Below are 22,870 nucleotides of genomic sequence, written 5' to 3' on the forward strand. Positions count from 1 at the left end.
GTATATATGCTTAAAATTTAGAGAAATCCCCTTATAATTATGAACATCACTTTACTCCATTCTAGATACCATATTTTTACGAAAACCTTAAGTGAATCATCATATTAGGGGATTCACTATTATTTATTTCAAATTCAAGCAAATCAATTAAATTATAACACATAATTAGATCGTTGTTGCCATCGGTCGCCATATAATTACTAGCCCTTTTGTTTTATATATTTTCTTTCCAGATTGTAGCTTCTTGTGCTACCAACTTATTCGTTACCAACATTTATATTTTGGTATGAGCTTAGGATTTTCTCTTGCTTCGACTTCGGTGAAATATATTTTTTAATATATTATTAAGGTTTTTAGTTATATAATTACCATAATTAGAATATATGGTTTAATTAGGTCTACTTTAGAATTGTTATTGTTATACTCCTAGAAATGTCGAATAAGGGTTTCATTATTCTACAAAGAGTGATATACCAGTGTAAAACTTCACTTCTATCATATTCAATTCAGTTGGAAGCATTTGGGAGTAATTAAAGAATCTCATAGCTACAGTACCCCTTATTTTTGGGTCTTCGGCTCTTGATTGTTCATAGTTAATTAGGTTTCCAAGTCTAATTCTTTATTGTTATTGTTTTGAGAGCGAGAATCATCTACGTTTCTTTGAACTTCATTGCGTTGATGAAGTTCTTGTTTCATCTGGTGTAATAGTTTGGTTTGTGTTGATTGTACAAAGAAGTATTTCACTTTATGGATTATAATAGTAAATAGTGGTTTCCCTTCATAGGAAGTTGTACAAGTTGCGAAGAATTAGATCTTTGAGTTACCGTTAAAACATAATTAAAGGGTTTTTACTTTCAAAGTAAAATGTCTCGAATAATTCCTTTTCTTACATGTTTTATTAACAATTTTTAGTAATTTTAATTTAACTTTTTTTAAGATAAATTGTTTTTCTTTGTTTAGAAAATATTTTTATTAGCGGCATACGTGCAGCTTTTCTTTCTAGGGTTTTGTTTCGGTCAAAAATTAACAAACGAACTTTTGATCAAATTAATGCGTGAGGCTAGGTGCTAAATAGTAAAAGGATTGAACACGAGGATATGATCACGAGGGGAAAACCCCTTGAATATAATTGTCTTCGATTCGGTCAAGAGTTTACAACTTAATCTTTAGTCAAATACCTTCGGTTAAAGATTATGAGCTTAACTTTTGGTCGAATTACGAGTGAATATTATAATCTCCGGCACAAAAAACCCCCGGACGGTGAAACTATCACCGTCAAGTTTATTAATATAAAAAAACGGGTGATTACAGAGGTTGGAGCTGATAGAATATCGAAAGCTAAGTGTTACAGTGATTGCTAGTAAGCTAGATCGTGAAAAGTGTGTGTGTCCTATTGATATTATCAGCTCAATATATAACAAAAGATTACAACTGTTATCCCGAAATATCCGGAAACCCTAGACTACTTCTTCAACAAGCCGTTAGCTTCCACGTTGTTAGTTGACGAAGTTCAAGTTATATTCCGTTGCAATCCACGTTCTCATGAACACATTTAACACGTGTTCTTATCTGCAAAACAGTTAGATAATATAGGACAATTGAATTAGTCAACGTACCTTCCTCAGAATAACTGCCTGAGTCAACATCCCTAAGTTAAGCTCAATTCCGAGGATAAAAATCTGCACCCAACAATTGCCCCCAATTTTTACTGCGTGACAGCTGTAAAAATTTTAAACTTCAAAAGCAATAATATCTTCTGATATGTAAATGACGTGCGCGGGAATCGAGGAGACTCTACAGCTGCATTTCTAGGTTATAAACTATTTCCAATTATTAATCTCAACTCTTCTCCCATCGGTCCATAATCAGGTTAGTTTCTCTCTCTCTATTTTTCTTAATTTCTTAAAACTTTTCTTCTGATTCGATCAAGAATGAGGAAGAGAACCCTCGAGCGCTCAAACCTTTTTCCTTCAAAACCTCGGAAGATTTCGTTGATCAAGCCCTAATTCCGGCCACCGATGAAGATCAATGCCTTTTTAAAGATCTTGACATTAGGTCTCTGAAAGATTCAGGTCTGTTACCCGTCGACGTCGTTATCAGACCTTACGACTCTCAAGTCAAGGCTGATTTTTCTTCAAAAACCTGGGTTTGCTTCTTCTATTACCCCTTTTCGATTGGCGTTTCATATCCGTTTCCCCCCCCCCCTTATCTAAGAGTTCTTTGACGTAACCGGCCTCTCATATTCACAAATCATGCCAATGGTGTGGAGGGTTTTGGCAACAGTAGATCGTTTGAACAAAACCCATGGGTTATTGTCACACCCCCTTCTAGGGCCTAGGAGTGCGACACAACAGTTGGTATTGTAATTTTAAATAAATCAGAGTTAGATTTATTTGCGGAAGACTTATAAAATTTAAGGATCGAAAATGTAAATTATATAAAAGACGTTGTTTAAAACATCCGTTAAGTTGCTACAAAAGATTATGTGTTTTATATTTACAAATCACCATGTTGAGTTTATTACAAAATAATCCAAGCCATCGGATATATCAAAGCACTTCGTTACTCCAAGTGCTAAACTTGTTCACCTGCAAAATGTAATAAAATACGTTAGCAACGAATGCTGGTAAACACGCTGACGCAATATACTTTCTTTTACTTAATTATCCCTGCCTCGGCCCAACGTGGCTTAGGAATAACCAAGTCAAATAACACATTATAAACTAGAGCCTCTACACTAGGTCACCTCACGAACACCGCAGCGTTCGACTTAGTTAAGTACCCGTAAATATACACAACGGTCGTACTCTCTGCAGGAGAGCATCCTACGACCAAGGGTGGTGCGATCATGCCCATCCATCGCATAGTAACACCTATGTAAGGATCCAGACATATGTATACCACAGCCTGCGGGCTAGGTTCATACCCATAGTCATAATGGTTTTAGGAACACATAATTCCTTGTAAACAATTTCATATAACAAGTTTGACTCATTTGAAAACAAGTTTAAAAGTTTGGGGGCGTATTCACCTTGTCTCTTTAGGATCGGCTTCACTCACCGTCCAAGGGTCTTTCCCTTACTTTATCTCGAACCTGTAGTTATGAGTATAAATCTTTGTTAGTCGGATACACGATCCGACTTAAGACCTTTAGTCTTATATCTCAATCCTCGATTGAACCTTTAGTTCAATTCTTTATTTACTTGAAAACCGCATGTTTAAAAGTAAATTATAAACCTTTAGTTTATATGAAAACCCGACGTTTCTTCTTCTCCAAGAAACATAATCTTTTCTTTTATTATTCACGAATACTCTTTATTCAATAAATAATAAATTCATAACAAAGAATATATACATATATACTTACACACACACATATATATATATATATATATATATATGTTTATCTTATCATTTCTTTATTCTTTTCTTTGTTATGTTTTGTATTTTTTTTCTTTTATCGAGGTATCGAGTATATCCTCGACTTTAGGCCTAAGCCTTGAATATAATATTAAATTATATTAAATTCATTATTACGCCTAACCTTAGTGGCGTATGGAAATTCTAGGGACTTTGAGCAGCACTCCGACGCCGCTTTACTCTTCTCGATACGCGAATCGAGGTATGCCAAATCTTCAATACTTGTGGATACGAACTTTAAGAACCAACACCATCTTGGTTGTATGTGGGTGGGAAGTGGTATAAACTTTCAAGGAAACGTTGATACACATTCGAGGGTTTTGAGGCACACTTATCGAGGAAATCGTGGCACGTTTTACGAGGATTTTTAGAGAGAGAGTGGTATTTTCTAGAGAGAGGTTAGAGAGCTGTGTTTTGGGATGCCTGGAGTGAGATCCCATGGCTGCTATTTATAGACGAAATTCGGAACCCCATCGCGGTACGCGATGGGTCCTTGGACAGACCTATCGCGTACCGCGATATAGGTCTGTCGAGTCACACATATAGGCTTGCCACGTGTTGACACGTGGCAGCCGTTGTGACACGTGGCGACACGTGGCAGCAGTGTTGCCACGTGGTGACACGTGGCAGCACCTAGTGCCACCGTGTGCCACGTGGCACACGTGTCACACATTGTCAGACATCCCATCGCGGTACGCGATGGGAGTCTCTTCTGACCCGTCGCGTACCGCGATAGGTCAGGAAAATCGGAATTTACATTTTAGTCCCTCAACTTTGGAATTTGGCAATTTTAGTCCCTAGACTTTGGAAAGTTGATACTTTGAACTCGAAATTTTTACGTTGTTACATCCTCCCCACCTTGAAACAAATCTCGTCCTCGAGATTGCTTTACTCGAACAAGTGGGGGTATTTCTTTCTCATTTACGATTCGAGTTCCCAAGTATATTCGGGCCCTCTACGCGGGTCCCATTTAACTTTCACAATTTTCAAAGTTCGTCTTTTCAATTTCTTTGTTTTCGAATCTTCAATTTTAATTGGACGTTCTACGAATTTTAAGTTCTCATTTGATTCAACGTCTTTTAATGGCATCGCCAAAGATTCATCGGTCAAACACTTTCGCAGATTCGAAACATGGAATACATCATGTATCCCTTGCATTTCCTCGGGCAGTCGCAAACGGTATGCAACAGTGCCGATTCGTTCGAGTACCTCAAAAGGTCCAACGAATCGAGGACTTAATTTTCCTTTCTTACCGAAGCGAATGACGCCTTTCCAAGGCGAGACTTTCAACAGAACTTTGTCACCGACATTGAACTCTAACGGCTTACGACGGATATTGGCGTAACTCTTTTGGCGATCACGAGCCGTCTTAAGTCGTTCACGGATTTGAATAACTTTGTCGATTGTTTCTTGGACTATCTCAGGTCCAGATAACTGATTCTCCAGTTTCAGACCAACACACGAGCGTTCTACATTTTCGCCCATACAACGCCTCAAATGGTGCGGTTTGAATACTTGCGTGATAACTATTGTTATACGAAAATTCCATTAGGGGTAAGTGGTCGTCCCAACTTCCACCTAAGTCTATCACACAAGCGCGGAGCATATCTTCCAATATTTGAATCGTCCTTTCGCTTTGCCCATCAGTTTGCGGATGATAGGCAGTGCTAAGGTTCAACTTTGTACCAAGAGCTTGTTGGAAGCTTTTCCAGAAATGAGACGTAAAACGACTGTCTCGGTCAGAAATTATAGATAGCGGTACTCCATGTAAAGCAACAATGTTGTTCACATAGATACGCGCTAATCTATCCATAGAGTATGACTCGCTGATGGGTATGAAATGTGTGGACTTTGTTAAACGATCCACAATTACCCATATTGCATTATTTTGTCGAGTGTCTTCGGGAGTTTAGTAATGAAATCCATAGTAATCAACTCCCAGTTCCATACGGGAATTTCGGGTTGCTGAAGCAATCCAGAAGGCCTTTGGTGTTCAGCCTTGACTTGTAAACAAGTCAAACATTTCGCCACATGCGAAGCGACATTCCTTTTCATCCCATTCCACCAATAATTCGCTTTTAGATTATGATACATCTTATCACTTCCGGGATGCATCATATATTTTGACTTGTGAGCTTCGTTCAAGATTTTCTCACGCAATCCTCCAACGATTGGTACCCAAATTCTATTACCAAGTCTAAGGATACCATCGTCACCTTTGACCAACGAGTCAATGGTGCCATTTCGTTTCTCGTCGGAGATTTGGTTTTCGTTGATTGCTTGAGTTTGCGCGGATTTGACTTGTTCAAAGAGGTCGATTTGGATTTCTAAGCGCAAAGCTCTAACTCTTTTGGGTTTCTCGTGTTCTTTTCGACTTAAGGCATCGGCAACGACGTTGGCCTTGCCTTCATGATACACAATCTCACAATCATAGTCGTTAAGAGTCTCCATCCCTCGCCGTTGGCGCATGTTGAGCTCTTTTTGATCAAAGATGTGTTTCAAACTCTTATGATCAGTGTACACGGTAAATCGTACTCCGTAGAGATAGTGCCTCCAAATCTTAAGTGCAAAGATTATGGCGCCTAACTCTAGATCGTGAGTCGTGTACTTTCAATTGACGAGAGACGTAAGCGATTACTTTCTTTCATTGCATTAGTACGCATCCCAATCCCCGAGTGGTATGCATCGCTAAATACCACAAAATCCTCGGTACCTTCTGGCAAAGCCAAGATAGGTGCTCGAGTAAGTTTTTGTTTAAGTATATCGAACGCCTCTTGTTGCTTCGTTCCCCATTCGTATTTAATGTTCTTTCGAGTTAATGAAGTTAGGGGAACGACGATACGAGAAAAGTTTTCGATGAACCTACGGTAGTAGCCGGCCAAACCTAAGAAACTTCGGATCTCGGTTGGCGACTTCGGGACCTCCCACTTAGAAATAGCTTCAATCTTAGCGGGGTCCACTTGGATACCGTTAACATTAATGATATGACCAAGAAATTGCACCTCGTGTAACCAGAACTCGCATTTCGAGAATTTAGCGTACAACTTCTCGGTTCTTAGAATCTCAAGTAACGTACGAAGATGGATTTCATGATCGGCCTTAGACTTAGAGTAAATAAGTATGTCGTCGATGAAGACGATAACAAATTTATCCAAATAAGGCTTACAAATTCGGTTCATCATGTCCATGAATGCGGCCGGAGCATTAGTAAATCCAAACGGCATAACCGTGAACTCATAATGTCCATACCTTGTTCGGAAAGCAGTCTTTGGAATGTCTTCGGATTGGACTTTAAGTTGGTGATAGCCGGAACGAAGATCAATTTTAGAAAAGAAGCTAGCACCTTGAAGTTGATCGAAAAGGTCATCAATACGAGGGAGTGGATATCGGTTTTTAATTGTAACTTTATTCAACGCACGATAATCGATACACATTCGCTTGGAACCATCCTTCTTCTTGACGAATAGAATTGGCGCTCCGCAAGGCGAAGAACTTGGTCGAATGAATCCTTTCTCCAAAAGTTCGTCGAGTTGTTTCTTTTAACTCCTTCATCTCAGTCGGTGCTAAACGATATGGAGCTTTTGCGATTTGAGCAGTACCGGGAACAAGGTCGATCCTAAACTCTACTTCTCGATCGGGAGGGATACCAGGGAGTTCATCAGGAAAGACGTCAGAAAAGTTAGAAACGATAGGAACGTCTTTGATTTCTTTTGGCTTAAACTCTTCGGTAACGTAGGCCATGAATGCGAGGCATCCTTGATTCAAACATTTGTTAGCCCTAATTATGGAGATTATGCTAACTTGGCTAGCGTCTTTGTCCCCTTCAATTCGAATTGTTCATTTATCGGGGGCTTGAAGTTCCACAGTTTTGTTATTGCAGATGATACGGGTTTGGTTATCGGATAACCAATCTATACCAAGTACAATATCAAAACCAGCCAAATTCATGGGTAAAAAACAAATAGGCAACAAATAACCAGCTAAAAGGATTTTTCCGTTTTCAAGAACTTCGGAGATTTTAACGATTTCACCGCTAGCAGTCTCGACGCTTAGAGTTTTATCTAATTTAGTTAATGGTTCGTTTAATAGACTACAGAAACTATAATCTATAAAACTTAAATTCGCACCCGAATCAAATAAAACTCTAGCATAGGTGTCGTTGACTAGAAACGTACCAGGAATGTATTCTAGCACATCAGCGGCCTTTTTTGTGTCGAGTACAAAGACTCGAGCGTTTCCCTTTTTGTTTTGGCCACTTCCACCCGCACCACCAGCAGCAGGTTTGTTCTTTGGGCATTCAAAACTTAAATGGCCCATCTCCTTGCAGTTAAAGCAAGTCATCTTGTTCTTCCAACAGTTGGCAGCATCATGTCCTGAGCGATTACAGGACTCACAGACTTTAGGAGACGGGGCGAAGTTGCATCGGCCCTTATGGTACCTCCTACAAGTCTTGCATGGCGTAGAGTTGCTTTGGTTTACGCCTTTGCTCCTAAAGTTGGAACTTTCACCAGTCCTTCCTTGAGCAGTTGTTGGGGTTACCTTCTTGTCCTCTTCCTTGTTGCGGACCATGCCGCCCATCAAGTATCCAGCCAACTCCATCGCAGAGTCAGCGGTTTGAGGCAAGTGAGACCTCACCATGTCGCGAATTTCTCGCGGCTGTCCCCAAATATATCTAGTTACTTTACTGGACTCAGGGTTAACCAGCTGGGGAACAAGGCGACAGTACTCGAGGAATTTGGTGTTATACTCTCGAAGATTTGTCCCCACGACCTTATGATTAAGAAACTTTGTTTGGACTTGGTCGGTTTCATGCATAGGAAAAAACTTCGCCATTACCATGGTTTTGAACTCTTTCCATGACAAAATATACATTTCGTTTCTACCCTTACTCATTAATAACGAATTCCACCACTCATGCGCTTCACCCTTGAACATCAGGGCAGAGTACTGAATTTTCTCCTCCTCGGAACACTTGCTCGTGATAACGAGAGTCTCCATCTCCTCGAGCCTCCTCACAGTTGTGATAGCTCCCTTGTCACCATGGAATTCTTTTGGTCCATAGGATTTAAAGTCTTTGAACGTACGCCCACTCATTTTCAATTTCTTAAACTTTTGTCTAATACTTTCGTCGGCATTAGATCCATGATCACTCTCTTCATCATGAGAGGGTTTTGGATGGGATTTTACAGACTTACGAGAGGGATTAACAGAAGGATTAACAGATTGGGAATGTCTAGATTGTCTAGATTGTGATCTCCACCCAGATTCCTCTCTCACGGCTTGCTTAATCATCTTTTGAATTTTGTTCATGTATTTATCGGGAATTTCTCCTTCTTGCTCGTTTTCGGGGCCTTTCCCCTTATCTTTTATTTCTTTCTCCCTCTCTCTACGAGCGTTCTCGTTATTGTTACTTTGATCATACATATTTCTTTTTCTTTTTCAAGTTAGGTCTGAAATTTTAACAACATATTTTTTTTAAACATATATCTTTATTTATTATACATATATATATATCCAAAGGATATATATATTTCATATTACACATATTTATATATCGTTACAAACGATATATAACTTGCCCTATCCATACAGAGAATGTTTCATACGTTCTTTATTCATATACACATAAAACTATATAACACATAGTTCTCGCATGGCCATCATCTTCAGTTCTTCAGAAACTTCTTCACAACCTTCGATATCTTGTTGCATTTTCAAAGGATTGTTTCTCCAACTTTCTTCTTTTTCTTCTCTTCCTCATGCACCTTCTTCCTCCAATCGTCGGTTTCATGAAGAGCGCGGTCCAAGTGCTCTTCGTACGATTGCGGGATTATGTAGGGGTATCCATACTGCGGAGGAGGGTCTCGGTAACCCAGTGTCAGCATCTCATAATGGTTACACGGTTCAGGATACGGAACATAATTCCCGTCGGAGGCAAGGTAGAGGTAGGCCTTGGCTGCTTGGTTCTGCTCACGAATCTCGTCGGCTTGTTCTTGAATTGAGGGAATTCTCCCTTGAAATGGTGGGAAGCTTGACGAAGCTTGGTTCCTCAGATTTTCAAGGTGTTGGACATACGGGTCCATAGAACCATAGCTTGCATTGTTGGAAGTGAGTGATCCATTCATCGGGCTTGTCATCTCATTTGAGTTCTCTGGATGCTCTTCTTCCATATCTTCCTCAGACTCCTCCACTGGGTCCTCCTCACTTTCTCCTTCAGGGTCCGTTTCATTATCAGACTCCTCTTCTTCCATGGGTTCTTCTTCCTCCAGAGGTTCCTCTTCTTCTTCTGGTTCACCTTCTTCCATGGGTTGTATATCTTCAATTGAAAGCATCTGGAAGGTCTCGGTGGGCATCATTACTCCCATATTGGGTCTTCGGGACGGCCCTTCTTCATTGTTCGGTTGGGAGCTAACTTCTTGGAAAGTAGAACCTCCAGCATGCCATTCTTATTGTTCAGCAAGGTATTTCATTCATTCGGAGGATGGTTGGGAGTTTGGTAGGTATCCGGCTGGATAGTATTGTGGTGTTTCCAAGGGTTGGATGGTGAATGGATTTGACGGTACATAACCAGTTGGGAAATATTGTGGTATCTCCGATGTTGGTACCTTTGATGGTTGATACATTGGCATAGTCGGTGAATGATAGCTCAAGTGCCTTGGTGCCTCAATACTTGACTTCAGTGGACTATCGGGGATGTCAATCGGGTAATGTCGGCTTCCGGGATAGTACACCGGTTTGGACAAATCGTGTTCCACGTTTTGGTTGAAGTAGGCTTCGTAGTATCCATCACCCATGCTATCTTCGGGATATGGTTCGGCTATTGCGGCTTCTTTGGCCTTGCGAATATAGCTCTCCATATAAGCTTGGAACGACATCTATTAATATGGGTGGTTTAGAGTGTGGAGCGAGAAAGAAAGGTTACCAGCCTATCTTATCTCTAAAACACATAAACAATTAATTCTTATACTTGGATCGAAGCTTGGGTATTGTTTTATGATACCCAATTCGCTAAGATCGATGGTTCTGATACCAAACCTTTCACACCCCCTTCTAGGGCCTAGGAGTGCGACACAACAATTGGTATCGTAATTTTAAATAAATCAGAGTTACATTTATTTGCGGAAGACTTATAAACTTTAAGGATCGAAAATGTAAATTATATAAAAGACGGTGTTTAAAACATCCGTTAAGTTGCTACAAAAGATTATGTGTTTTATATTTACAAATCACCATGTTGAGTTTTTACAAAATAATCCGAGCCATCGGATATATCAAAGTACTTCGTTACTCCAAGTGCTAAACTTGTTCACCTGCAAAATGTAATAAAATACGTCAGCAACGAATGCTGGTGAACACGCTGACACAAAATACTTTCTTTTACTTAATTATCCCTCGAGGCTATGCCTGCCTCGGCCCAACGTGGCTTAGGAATAACCAAGTCAAATAACACATTATAAACTAGAGCCTCTACACTAGGTCACCTCACGAACACCGCAGCGTTCGACTTAGTTAAGTACCCGTAAATATACACAACGGTCGTACTCTCTGCAGGAGAGCATCCTACGACCAAGGGTGGTGCGATCATGCCCATCCATCGCATAGTAACACCTATGTAAGGATCCAGACATATGTATACCATAGCCTGAGGGCTAGGTTCGTACCCATAGTCATAATGGTTTTAGAAACACATAGTTCCTTGTAAACAATTTCATATAACAAGTTTGACTCATTTGAAAACAAATTTAAAAGTTTGGGGGCGTATTCACCTTGTCTCTTTAGGATCGGCTTCACTCACCGTCCAAGGGTCTTTCCCTTACTTTATCTCGAACCTATAGTTATGAGTATAAATCTTTGTTAGTCGGATACACGATCCGGCTTAAGACCTTTTGTCTTATATCTCAATCCTCGGTTGAACCTTTAGTTCAATTATTTATTTACTTGAAAACCGCATGTTTAAAAGTAAATTATAAACCTTTAGTTTATATGAAAACCCGACATTTTTTCTTCTCCAAGAAACGTAATCTTTTCTTTTATTGTTCACGAATACTCTTTATTCAATAAATAATAAATTCATAACAAAGAATATATACATATATACTTACACACACACACATATATATATATATATGTGTGTGTGTGTGTGTTTATCTTATCATTTCTTTATTCTTTTCTTTGTTATGTTTTGTATTTCTTTTCTTTTATCGAGGTATCGAGTATATCCTCGACTTTAGGCCTAAGCCTTGAATATAATATTAAATTATATTAAATTCATTATTACGCCTAACCTTAGTGGCGTATGGAAATTCTAGGGACTTTGAGCAGCACTCTGACGCCGCTTTACTCTTCTCGATACGCGAATCGAGGTATGCCAAATCTTCAATACTTGTGGATACGAACTTTAAGAACCAACACCATCTTGGTTGTATGTGGGTGGGAAGTGGTATAAACTTTCAAGTAAACGTTGATACACATTCGAGGGTTTTGAGGCACACTTATCGAGGAAATCGTTGCACGTTTTACGAGGATTTTTAGAGAGAGAGTGGTATTTCTAGAGAGAGGTTAGAGAGCTGTGTTTTGGGATGCCTGGAGTGAGATCCCATGGCTGCTATTTATAGACGAAATTTGGAACCGCGATGGGTCCCTGGACATACCTATCGCGTACCGCGGTATAGGTCTGTCGAGTCACACATATAGGCTTGCCACGTGGTGACACGTGGCAGCAGTGTTGCCACGTGGTGACAAATGGCAGCACCTAGTGCCACCATGTGCCACGTGGCACACGTGTCACACATTGTCAGATATCCCATCGCGGTACGCGATGAGTCTCTTCTGACCCGTCGCGTACCGCGATAGGTCAAGAAAATCAGAATTTACATTTTAGTCCCTCAACTTTGAAATTTGGCAATTTTAGTCCCTAGACTTTGGAAAGTTGATACTTTGAACTCGAAATTTTTACGTTGTTACAGTTATCTATTGGTGTGCCTGAGCTTGCTGCAACTTATAACTTTCGAACCCACGGATCCTTTCGCTATTATCTTCAATCCAAGTCCAGCCGTGTTTATATGATTCCCAAGGTGTCCGGTAGCGACCCTGATTGGAAAAAATACTTCTTTTTAGTTCGCCGGGATTCTATTCCTGATGGGATGAACTTTCCTACCAAATGGGTTCATAAGGGTAGGAAATCTGTAGGATAAAACTTCTTTTTGTAAACGATTTATTCTAAAATGGTTTGTTTTTTTGACAGTGGTATTTGAGGATTTGATAAAGCTTAGGAAGGATACAAACAACAGGCTCAAAGAGTTGTTCATAATTCCTGCAGAGGAAAGAGAGTTTTGGTTAGAGGAAGAAATAGGAGAAACGAGTGTGATTGCTGAGAAACCTGCTGAGAGTATGACCTCTGGTAAGTGTTTTAGGGATTTTTGGTTTTCTAGGGGTTTTGTTATCTTGAAAGTAACTTGATAAATTGTTGTGTAGGAATGCCGAAGCCAAAGTCTTTTTGTTTAGTTGATTTGGATGATCTCATTGAGGATATGCCTGTGGTGAAGCAAGAACACCCCAAGACACTTTCCCCTTCGGTGAGAATTCCAACTACTCGCCAAAAAAATGCTGCACAAAAGAAGAGGAAAGCCACCAGTTCAGCTGAAACAGAGCCCTTTGCTGATATGACCACCTCCGATGCTGTAGAGAAGCTTCAAGCTCTTGCTAACTTTCTTGGAAAAGTAAGTAATTTTTGCTTATCCTGAAAATAGTAATCTGCAGAAAAACTAATATTAATTTGGGGATAACAGAAAGCCGAAAGTTACCATCAGATATCCCAAGATGCTGAATTGTCCAAGAGAGAGGCTGAAGCCAAGCTCGCCGACCTCCTGCAAGCTGTTGACACAAAGGACAAGCTGCTCAAAAAGAAGAACAAGGAGATTTCGGATCTCAAAGCCTCATTTGAGTCAGAGAAAGCTGAGTTTCTTGAGGATGCTAAGAAGTGTGCAACCGCCAGCATTCTGGAGTCGATGATCAAGATGTCCGAGGAAGTGCAAGCAAAGGGTCATGTGATGGAGTCTTGGAATTCCGTAGCTTGGAAGAAAAAGCTCAAGATGCTAAGGGGGGAGAAGCTTGAAGAGGATGAGATGGTTGGGACTTCTGAGGTGGTTAAGGATGCTGAAGCTAGTGAGACTGCGAAGGAGACTAAGGTTGGGGAGGTGATGGATTTGGAGAAGAAGGAAGGTGATGATGCCGAGGGTGGAAAGGCTTGAACCTGGTTTCCAGGTTGTTTTTATGTGTTTTGAATGGTTGTTCCGAACAATTTCTATTTTGGTTGTGTATGGATAATGTAGTATGCTTAGGATAATGGTTTGGGTGGAGGGATCCTGGTTCAGGATGAAGCCCAAACTGTCTTTTACTTTCTGAACTAAAAACAATTATGATAGTTCGGGTGGATGGGCTCTGTTTTGAGTGAAACCCAGACTATCTTTTTTCTGCATAATAGTATTAGTATAACTTTTTATGACTTATATTGGCATGCTTTCATTTTTTTCCGTTTAAAAAAAAACTAAGTTTCATGAAAAATCTCTTAGTAATAGTTTAAGTTTTACCAGTAAACCAATATCAAGTCATAAGCTTTAAATAATATGAAAGATGAAATATTTGCAAATAGTAAATCATAACAATATCATTGTAACATTAGCATTATTCTGAAAATATTCTTATAAATTCTGGCGACAAGGCCCTTTAGAAGAGATGTAAATCTCTTAAACCTTTAGAATGAACTGGCGTCAAGGCCCTTTAGAAGAGATGTAAATCTCTTTAACCTTATATTATGGTACGTCTACCTTAAACTTATGATTCAAACCATTAGCCGAGGATAACGAGGTAACAAGTCACTATATTTCATGTGCTGGCCCCGCCTCTCAAACTAAGGCCGAATAAATCATGCGCTACAGGCGTCTTGAGAAGAGATGAAGATCCCTTGAACCTCAAGATCCAAACCATTAGCCGAGGATAACGAGGTAACAAGTCACTATATTTCATGTGCTGGCCCCGCCTCTCAAACTAAGGCTGAATTTACGTGCTCTACAGGCGACTTAAGAAGAGATGAAGATCCCTTAAGCCTTAGAAGAAGTGAAAACCCCTTATACCTTAAGGATAATCAGGCCACGAGGCCCTCAGAAACTGGCGACGAAGGCCCAAGTTAATCTACAAAACAGTCAACTCTAAGTGAGGGGTGGGTGTTAGCCTTGCTAACACCCCTCCGATGCTTAAGTCAGTATCTTGTTTGAAGAAAAATAATAATAATAAATGAATAAAAGATTAAGTTTGAGTACATACCTTAACTATTCAGTATAACAGTTATCCTCGGGATAGAAATCTTACATGAAATATTTTTTGAGATGAATAGTATTCCAAGCCCTTGGTAGTAGGTCACCATCCAAAGTAGATAATTTTATGCCCCCTTTCCTGCTTCTGAATCAATCAGGTAGGGACCTTCCCACTTTGGCGCGAGCTTGCCATCCGTAGGATTGGTAGTATTCTGAAAAGCTTTACAGAGAACCAAATTCCCTTCTTGAAACCTTCGAACTCTGATATTCTTGTTGTAGGACTTTGCTATCTTCTGTTAATAAGTAGCCATTCTGATCTTTGCCAAATCCCGGAGTTCTTCTACCGCATCTAGATCTTCAAGTAGGCTTCGAGTGTTATCTTCGGGATTTTGATGAGTGACTCTGGCCGTTGGGATAACCATCTCTGTGGGGATAACTGCTTCGGCTCCAAACACTAATGAGAAAGGAGTCTGACCAGTAGCATTCTTCGAAGTGGTTCTATCTGCCCAAAGAACGAAAGGAAGTTCCTCGGCCCATTTTCCTTTCTTAGACCCCAACTTTTTATTCAGGTTATTGATGATGATTTTGTTGCTTGATTCGTCCTGTCCATTAGCCTGAGGGTGGATAGGTGTTGATGTAATCATCTTGATTCCCCAACTGGCACAGAAGTTGGTTGTTCTCTTGCCGATGAATTGTGAGCCATTGTCACACACTATCTCTGCTGGAATCCCAAATCTGGTCAGGATATTGCGCTTAATGAATGAGATGACTTCTTTTTCTCTGACTTGAACAAAGGCTTCCGCTTCGATCCACTTCGAGAAATAATCTGTCATAGCCGGCATAAAGACTTTTACTCCTGGGGCTCTTGGTAATTTCCCAACGATATCCATCCCCCACTTCATGAAAGGCCAAGGGGATATAACATGATATAATGGTTCTGCTGGCTGGTGCAAAATGTTGCTATGTCTCTGGCATGCATCACATTTCTGAGAATAATTCATAGCATCCCTCTTCATCGTTGGCCAGAAATACCCCGTTCTCAAGATTTTGGAGAATAGAGCTCTGCCCCCAGTGTGATTCCCACAATCTCCATCGTGGATATCTTGAAGAACTTATTGAGCTTCTGCCTTCTCCAAGCACCTAAGATATGGTCCTGCAAGAGATTTTTTGTATAATATATCATTCATTATAGTATATGGGGTTACCTTTGTGCGAAAAGCTCTTGGGTTTTCATCCTTGGGGATAATTCCATCTTGAATATATTCCTTGATTGGGATAATCCAAGAACTTTCATTATCCTCAGTATTCGTGACTCCAATATCTCTACCATCTTCTGATATTTCGTTGACACCTTGTTCTTCTATTTCTAGGCTTAGGATATGTATGATAGGGATCTTGACACCTTCTGGTATCCTGAAGGATGAAGCTAAATATGCTAGGGCGTCTACTTTTACATTCTCTTCCCTAGGTACCTGCGAAATATCGAACATTTCGAAACACTTTGCTAGTTTTTTTTACTAGCTCTAGATATTTCATTAGTCTTTCTCCTCTAACAGTATATGAACCATTAAAATGATTAGTTAATAACAATGAATCAACATGTACTTGAATAAACCTGATTTTCATGTCGATTGCTAGTTGTAATCCTGCTATCAAAGCTTCATATTCTGCCTCATTATTTGTGGCTTGAAATCCGCAGGATATGGATTGAGATATAATGTCTCCCTGTGGTGATTTCAACAGAATCCCGAGACCTGTTCCTCTAACATTTGAAGCACCATCAGTGTATAGAGTCCACTTATCTTCGGTTTCTTCAAGTTGTTGGACTTCCAAGTCTGCCTTTTCTTTAAGTTCACTGGTGAAATCAGCCACAAAGTCTGCTAATGCCTGGGATTTGATAGCAGTCCTAGGTTCATATGTTATATCATATGCACTTAGCTTTACTGCCCATTTTGCCATTCTACCTGACATTTCTGGTTTTCTCAAAACAGACTTAATATGATAGTTAGTTTTAACACATATAGGGTGAGTTTCAAAATAATGTCTAAGTTTAGTAGATGCCATAATAAGGGCTAAAATTAATTTCTTAAGATAAGAATACCTGGTTTCAGCATCCAAAAGACTTTTACTTACTTAATATATGGGGTGTTGCTGACCTTCGAGATCCTTAGCCAAAACTGCACTTATAGCATTATTTGATACAGCAAGATATAGAGATAGAGATTCACCTTCCTCGGGTTTTACCAGTAGAGGAGCAGAAGAAAGATAAGCTTTTAAAGATGCTAAAGCTTCCTCATGCTTACTGGTCCACTCGAACCTTTTGTTTTTCTTCAGGATATCATAAAATTCTTTGCATTTTTCTGAGGATTTGGATATGAATCTGTTGAGCGCTGCTATCCTGCCAGTTAGCCTTTGAACATCCTTGACTGATTCTGGGGACTTCAGGTTCAGGATAGCTTATATATGTTCTGGACTCGCCTCTATCCCCCTTTTGGTAACCATGTATCCCAAGAATTTGCCAGCCTTCACTCCGAAATGGCATTTCGAGGGATTCAGCTTCATGTTGTATTTGTCGAGAATATCAAATGTTGTCTTGAGATCTTGAAGGTGATCTTCAGCTTTCTTAAACTTCACCACCATATCATCAATATAGACCTCCATCGTGTCCCCTAGTTGCTCTTTGAACATCATGTTAACTAACCTCTGATAGGTTGCACCTGCATTTCTAAGTCCAAAGGGCATAGCAATATAACAAGAAATCCCTGTGGGAGTCATGAAGGCCGTATCTTCTTGATCTGAGGGCTCCATCTGGATTTGCTGAAATCCTGAGGATGCGTCCATAAATGTCAGCATCTTGTGGCCGGCTGTAGCATCCACCATTGAATCGATGTGTGGTAGAGGGAATGGATCTTTAGGACAAGCCTTATTCAAGTCTGTGAAATCTACACAAACTCTTCATTTGCCATTCTTTTTCTGTACAACCACTACATTTGCTAACCATCAGGAATATTGAACTTCCCTAATCATTTTTGCCTTCAAGAGTCTTTCTACTTCTTCTTGAATAATTGTGTTTCTTTCAGGTGCAAATTTTCTTCTTTTTTGATGGATTGGAATGAAAGAATTATCGATTCCAAGTTTATGTGTTATAATATCTTTGGAAATACCTGTCATATCTTCATGTTTCCATGCAAATGTTGACAGCCGTGATTTGAGGAAATCGAGCAATTTTGACTCAATATCCTCAGGAATGCTAGTTCCTATCAGCACTTTGACTTCAAGATCCTCGGGGTTAAGAGGTACTTCTTTAATTTCTTTTTCCCTGGCCTCCATCACGCCTCGTGCTGGCTTCTATAATTGCTACGCCTGCTGGGGTTTGGCAGTACACTTCATGGAAGACGTGTAGCAATTCTTTGCGTCTTGTTGGTCACTGATGATTTTGATAACTCCCCACGGGCTTGGGAGTTTCACACATTGGTGATAAGTGGAGGGAACTACTTTCATCTCGTGTATCCAGGGCCTGCCTAATATAATATTGCAACAAGATAAATAGTCAATAACACAAAATTTTTGCATTATATTTACCCCCTTCGACATATATTGGGAGCTTAAATCTCCCCAATAGTGTTCTTAGTTTCTCCACTGAATCCAACCAATACTGAGGAACTGGGGACGATCTCATCCTCAGGAATATTCATCTTTTTCAGCACGTCTAATTGAATAATGTTGACAGAGCTCCCGCCATCTATGAGGATCCTGCGAACATAATGGTTAGCTACATATAAAGTTATTACCAAACTATCATGATGAGGATCTTGAACATCGACTCTATCGCTTTCATCAAAGGATATAATCCTCTCATTAGTGAGAATAGATGTCTTTGTTGGTCTGTCAGCCACTTCTAACTTTCTTTGGTCAGCATTTCTTTTCACAGCAGAATAAGAGGTTCCACAGATGTCGGATCATCCGGATATGAACATGATTGTTCTTGCATCTGTTGGTGGAGGAGTCGGCTTTTCAGGAATTTTCTCGGGATCCTGCTCTCTTCCCTTCTTCTTGCCAAGTAGCTCTTTCAGATGGCCCTTGCTGAGAAGATAGCTGATCTCCCTTTTGAGTGCAATGCAATCATCAGTCAAGTGCCCAAAGTCTTCGTGGAAGGCACACCATTTGGATTTGTCTTTCCAGGCTCCTGGTCTCTCCGTTTTTCTTGGCCACCTGGCTTTCTCACCTAAATCCTGCATAGCACACATTAATCCCCCAATATCAACAGAAAAACAATATTCAGAAATATTAGGATATTCTTCATCATTTTCCTCATCTACTGCGTTAATCCTGGGGTTATCAGGCTTATGGTAAGGCTTTGCTCGGTATGATTTTCCTGGGGATTCGAATTTCCTGTTCGTCTGGTCATACTTCGGGATATCAACTTTAGAGTTTTTCTTGTCATCTACTAGCCTGATAAACCTCAGGGCTCTGCTTCTTGCTTCGTCTAATGACCTGCATGGAGTCATAACAAGATCATCATAAAAAGATGAGTCTTTTTCTAACCCCCAACTTGAAAGCTTCCACTGCTGAAGTTGGGTTCAGATTCAGGATTTCCAACGACTCCTTACTAAACCTGGTAATAAAATCTCTTAAGGATTCCCCAGGATTTTGGGTAACCCTATAGAGATCACCTGTCATTTTCTCAAAAGTTCTACTGCAAGAAAACTGGTTATTAAACATGTTAACTAAATGAGAAAAAGAATTGATAGTGTTAGGAGGAATACTCAGTAGCCATTTCATGGCTGCTCCGGTTAAGGTAGATCTGAACCCTTTGCAAAGACATGCTTCTTTGATTTCCATAGGGATTGGATTGATCTCCATACGTTCCTTATATTGTGCGACGTGTTCCTCAGGATCCGTTGAGCCATCATACAGCTTCATATTTGGAGTTTGAAACCGTTTCGGGATCTGTACGTCGCTAATTGATGGCACAAACCAGGATATCCTGTGACTATCAGTGGGAACTTCAGCTATGGGACGGATCACGCTGGGGACGTTCGATATCATGTCCTTAAGTTTCTGCAATTCTCACGCTAAGCCCGGACTTATGCCTGCATCCTGCAAAAATCCTTGATTAGCATTAAATGGAATCGTATTGAAAGAGTTACTCTGATTAACATTTTGAGGAACGGTCTGGGCGTGGTAGCTTGTATTCCCAAACATAGTATTCCCAGGGTAGGTAAGCGGAGCAGTCGGAGTGTTAGCCTGCATCGGGATAAAGTCTCCCTGGTGCACATCAGAGAATCCTGAGGGCTGCTGAGCTTGAGCTGATCCTGAAGATACCGCCTGCTGATAAGGATCAGTCTGATGGAATAATCTTGAGGATCCAGACTAATGGGACAATCCTGAGGATCCAGACTGCTGGAATAATCTTGAGGATCCAGACTGTTGGAACAATCTGGAGGGTCCTCCCGGCTGCGACAATCCTGAGGATCCTGTATGTTGAAAAGGCCCAGCAAATGACGAATACGGGTATCCTTGAGATCCGGATAACTGCAATCCCGCAGTCCCCAAATGCTGGAAAGACGGGGGTCCAGAGTTGTACGCCGTGGTTGGCTCTGGATGCACCAATACTGAGGATCCTGGAGGAGTGAAATCCAAAGATCTCGGGATTAGTGGTGTGAATTCTTCCGCCGACTTCTTGGCTTTCTTGAAATCTTCCAGTTCCCTCACGAGCATCTGGTTGGTCTTGTTCTGGCGATCCATCTGTTCCTGTAATCGTCTGTACAGAGACAGAAGGTCGTTGTTGGACACCATGATGGGGTCCTGGGAAGATGGTTTCGATCCCGAGAACACAGGAGTTGCAGTTTTCTTCTGAGCATTGTCAGGCTTCTTCGGGATAACACCAGCAGGAGGAGGAGGCATGGGAGGCCTCCCAGAGGATTCCGAGACTGCGGCAGAAGAAGAGACAATCTTGGGTTGTGAAGACATGTTGTGGATATTGAGAGTAGGGTTTCGTTTGAGAATGAATATTGATCAAAGCACCGTTTGCCCCACGGTGGGCGCCAAATTGTTTCGGTCAAAAATTAACAAACGAACTTTTGATCAAATTAGTGCGTGAGGCTAGGTGCTAAATAGTAAAAAGATTGAACACGAGGATATGATCACGAGAGAAAAAACCCTTGAATATAATAGTCTTCGATTCGGTCAAGAGTTTACAACTTAATCTTTAGTCGAATACCTTCGGTTAAAGATTATGAGCTTAACTTTTTGTCGAATTACGCGTGAATATTATAATCTCCGGCACAAAAAACCCCCGGACGGTGAAAACTATCACCGTCAAGTTTATTAATATAAAAAAACGGGTGATTACAGAGGTTGGAGCTGATAGAATATCGAAAGCTAAGTGTTACAGTGATTGCTAGTAAGCCAGATCGTGAAAAGTGTGTGTGTCCTATTGATATTATCAGCTCAATATATAACAAAAGATTACAACTGTTATCCCGAAATATCCGGAAACCCTATACTACTTCTTCAACAAGCCGTTAGCTTCCACGTTGTTAGTTGACGAAGTTCAAGTTATATTCCATTACAATCCACGTTCTCATGAACACATTTAACACGTGTTCTTATCTGTGAAACAGTTAGATAATATAGGACAATTGAATTAGTCAACGTATCTTCCTCAGAATAACTGCCTGAGTCAACATTCCTAAGTTAAGCTCAATTCTGAGGATAAAAATCTGCACCCAACAGGTTTTTAGAAAGATTTTCTCTCCGTGCGACAATAACTGATGATAGGAAAACACACAAATTAATCATGTCATGGCTACATTAGTAGCCCTACAAGAAGAAAAACCATCACAATAATTGAGATAAATAATCAGCCCACGTACTCAATTTGTACACTCCCAACTCTATGATGTGAATTGAGGTAACTCTAAAGAGCAATGAATGAAGTGGTCCATCATTTTCTGGTGGATGCCGACAGAGCTTCCGATGATGGCAGATTTTGAGAGCAAAATTCAAGTATGTTGAATTTTTGGGTTATATATTGGTTTTTTTTTCTTCTTTTTATCTGTGTGTGTTGTTTTTTTCAAAATCTATAATATATATAAACGAAAATATAAAAATCCTACGTGTCGCTATGCGGTCGTTCCCCTTTTTTTGGAGTCACCAGATTTCCTTGATTTTTAAATAGAGGCTTCTCATGCATTTGACCCGAATTCATAGATATGGGTGTAATCAAACCCATATATTTCTTAAACGGGTTATAACATCTCATTAAATTAAAAATTAATCTCACCAAATATTTGATATAAAAATCCTACAAAGTAGGGATATATTAAAAATTAATATCTGATATATTTAAAAAAAGATATATATTATTTATAAATAAAAAACAATTTTATAGTAAAAAAAATAAACGGGTCTTGAAGCTCATCAAACCATATAGTTTTTAAACCGGGTTATAACATCTCATTTATTTGTGAAACAATTTATCATCAAAGCATAAGTATATTATTAATTTTATAGAATAGAAAAAATAAAAATTCAAAACATATATTAGAAACAAATAATATAAAACAATCCCCGTAAATAAACGAAACATTTAAAAGCTTTATGATTGTTTCTTACATTTACTCAAGCCACCATATTGTTTTATTTGTAAATAACGACTTCAAGTGCATTTGACCCGAATTCACGGTATGGGTCTCACCATACCTAAATAACCTTAAACGAGTTATAAAATCTCACTGTTTTAAAAATAAATTTCACCAAGTATTTGATATGCAGATCTTATAAAGTAGGGATATGTTAAATATCAATATCCAATTTTTTATAAAAAGATATATTATTTATAATAAGAAACAATTTTATAGTAAAAAAAAATAACATGTCATTTATTTGTGAAACTATTTCATCATCAAACTCTAAGTACATTATTAACTTTTTTATAATACATAAAATAAAAATGCAAAAAAATGAATATTAGACACAAAAAAAAAACAAAACCCCCGTAATACGGGGGATAAAAAGTAGTTAGTTTTATAAAAAACAATTATTGATGAATTACTCAAGGATATTTAATGGGCAAGCGTTCCCACCAAACCGACGAAAGTTAATTGATCTGTTGACATCTTTTTTTGTTAATT

Source organism: Bidens hawaiensis, unplaced genomic scaffold (assembly GCF_021521415.1).
Source record: "Bidens hawaiensis isolate Kalapana, Puna unplaced genomic scaffold, B.hawaiensis_p1.1 tig00026819_1, whole genome shotgun sequence".
NCBI classification, from domain to species: domain Eukaryota; kingdom Viridiplantae; phylum Streptophyta; class Magnoliopsida; order Asterales; family Asteraceae; genus Bidens; species Bidens hawaiensis.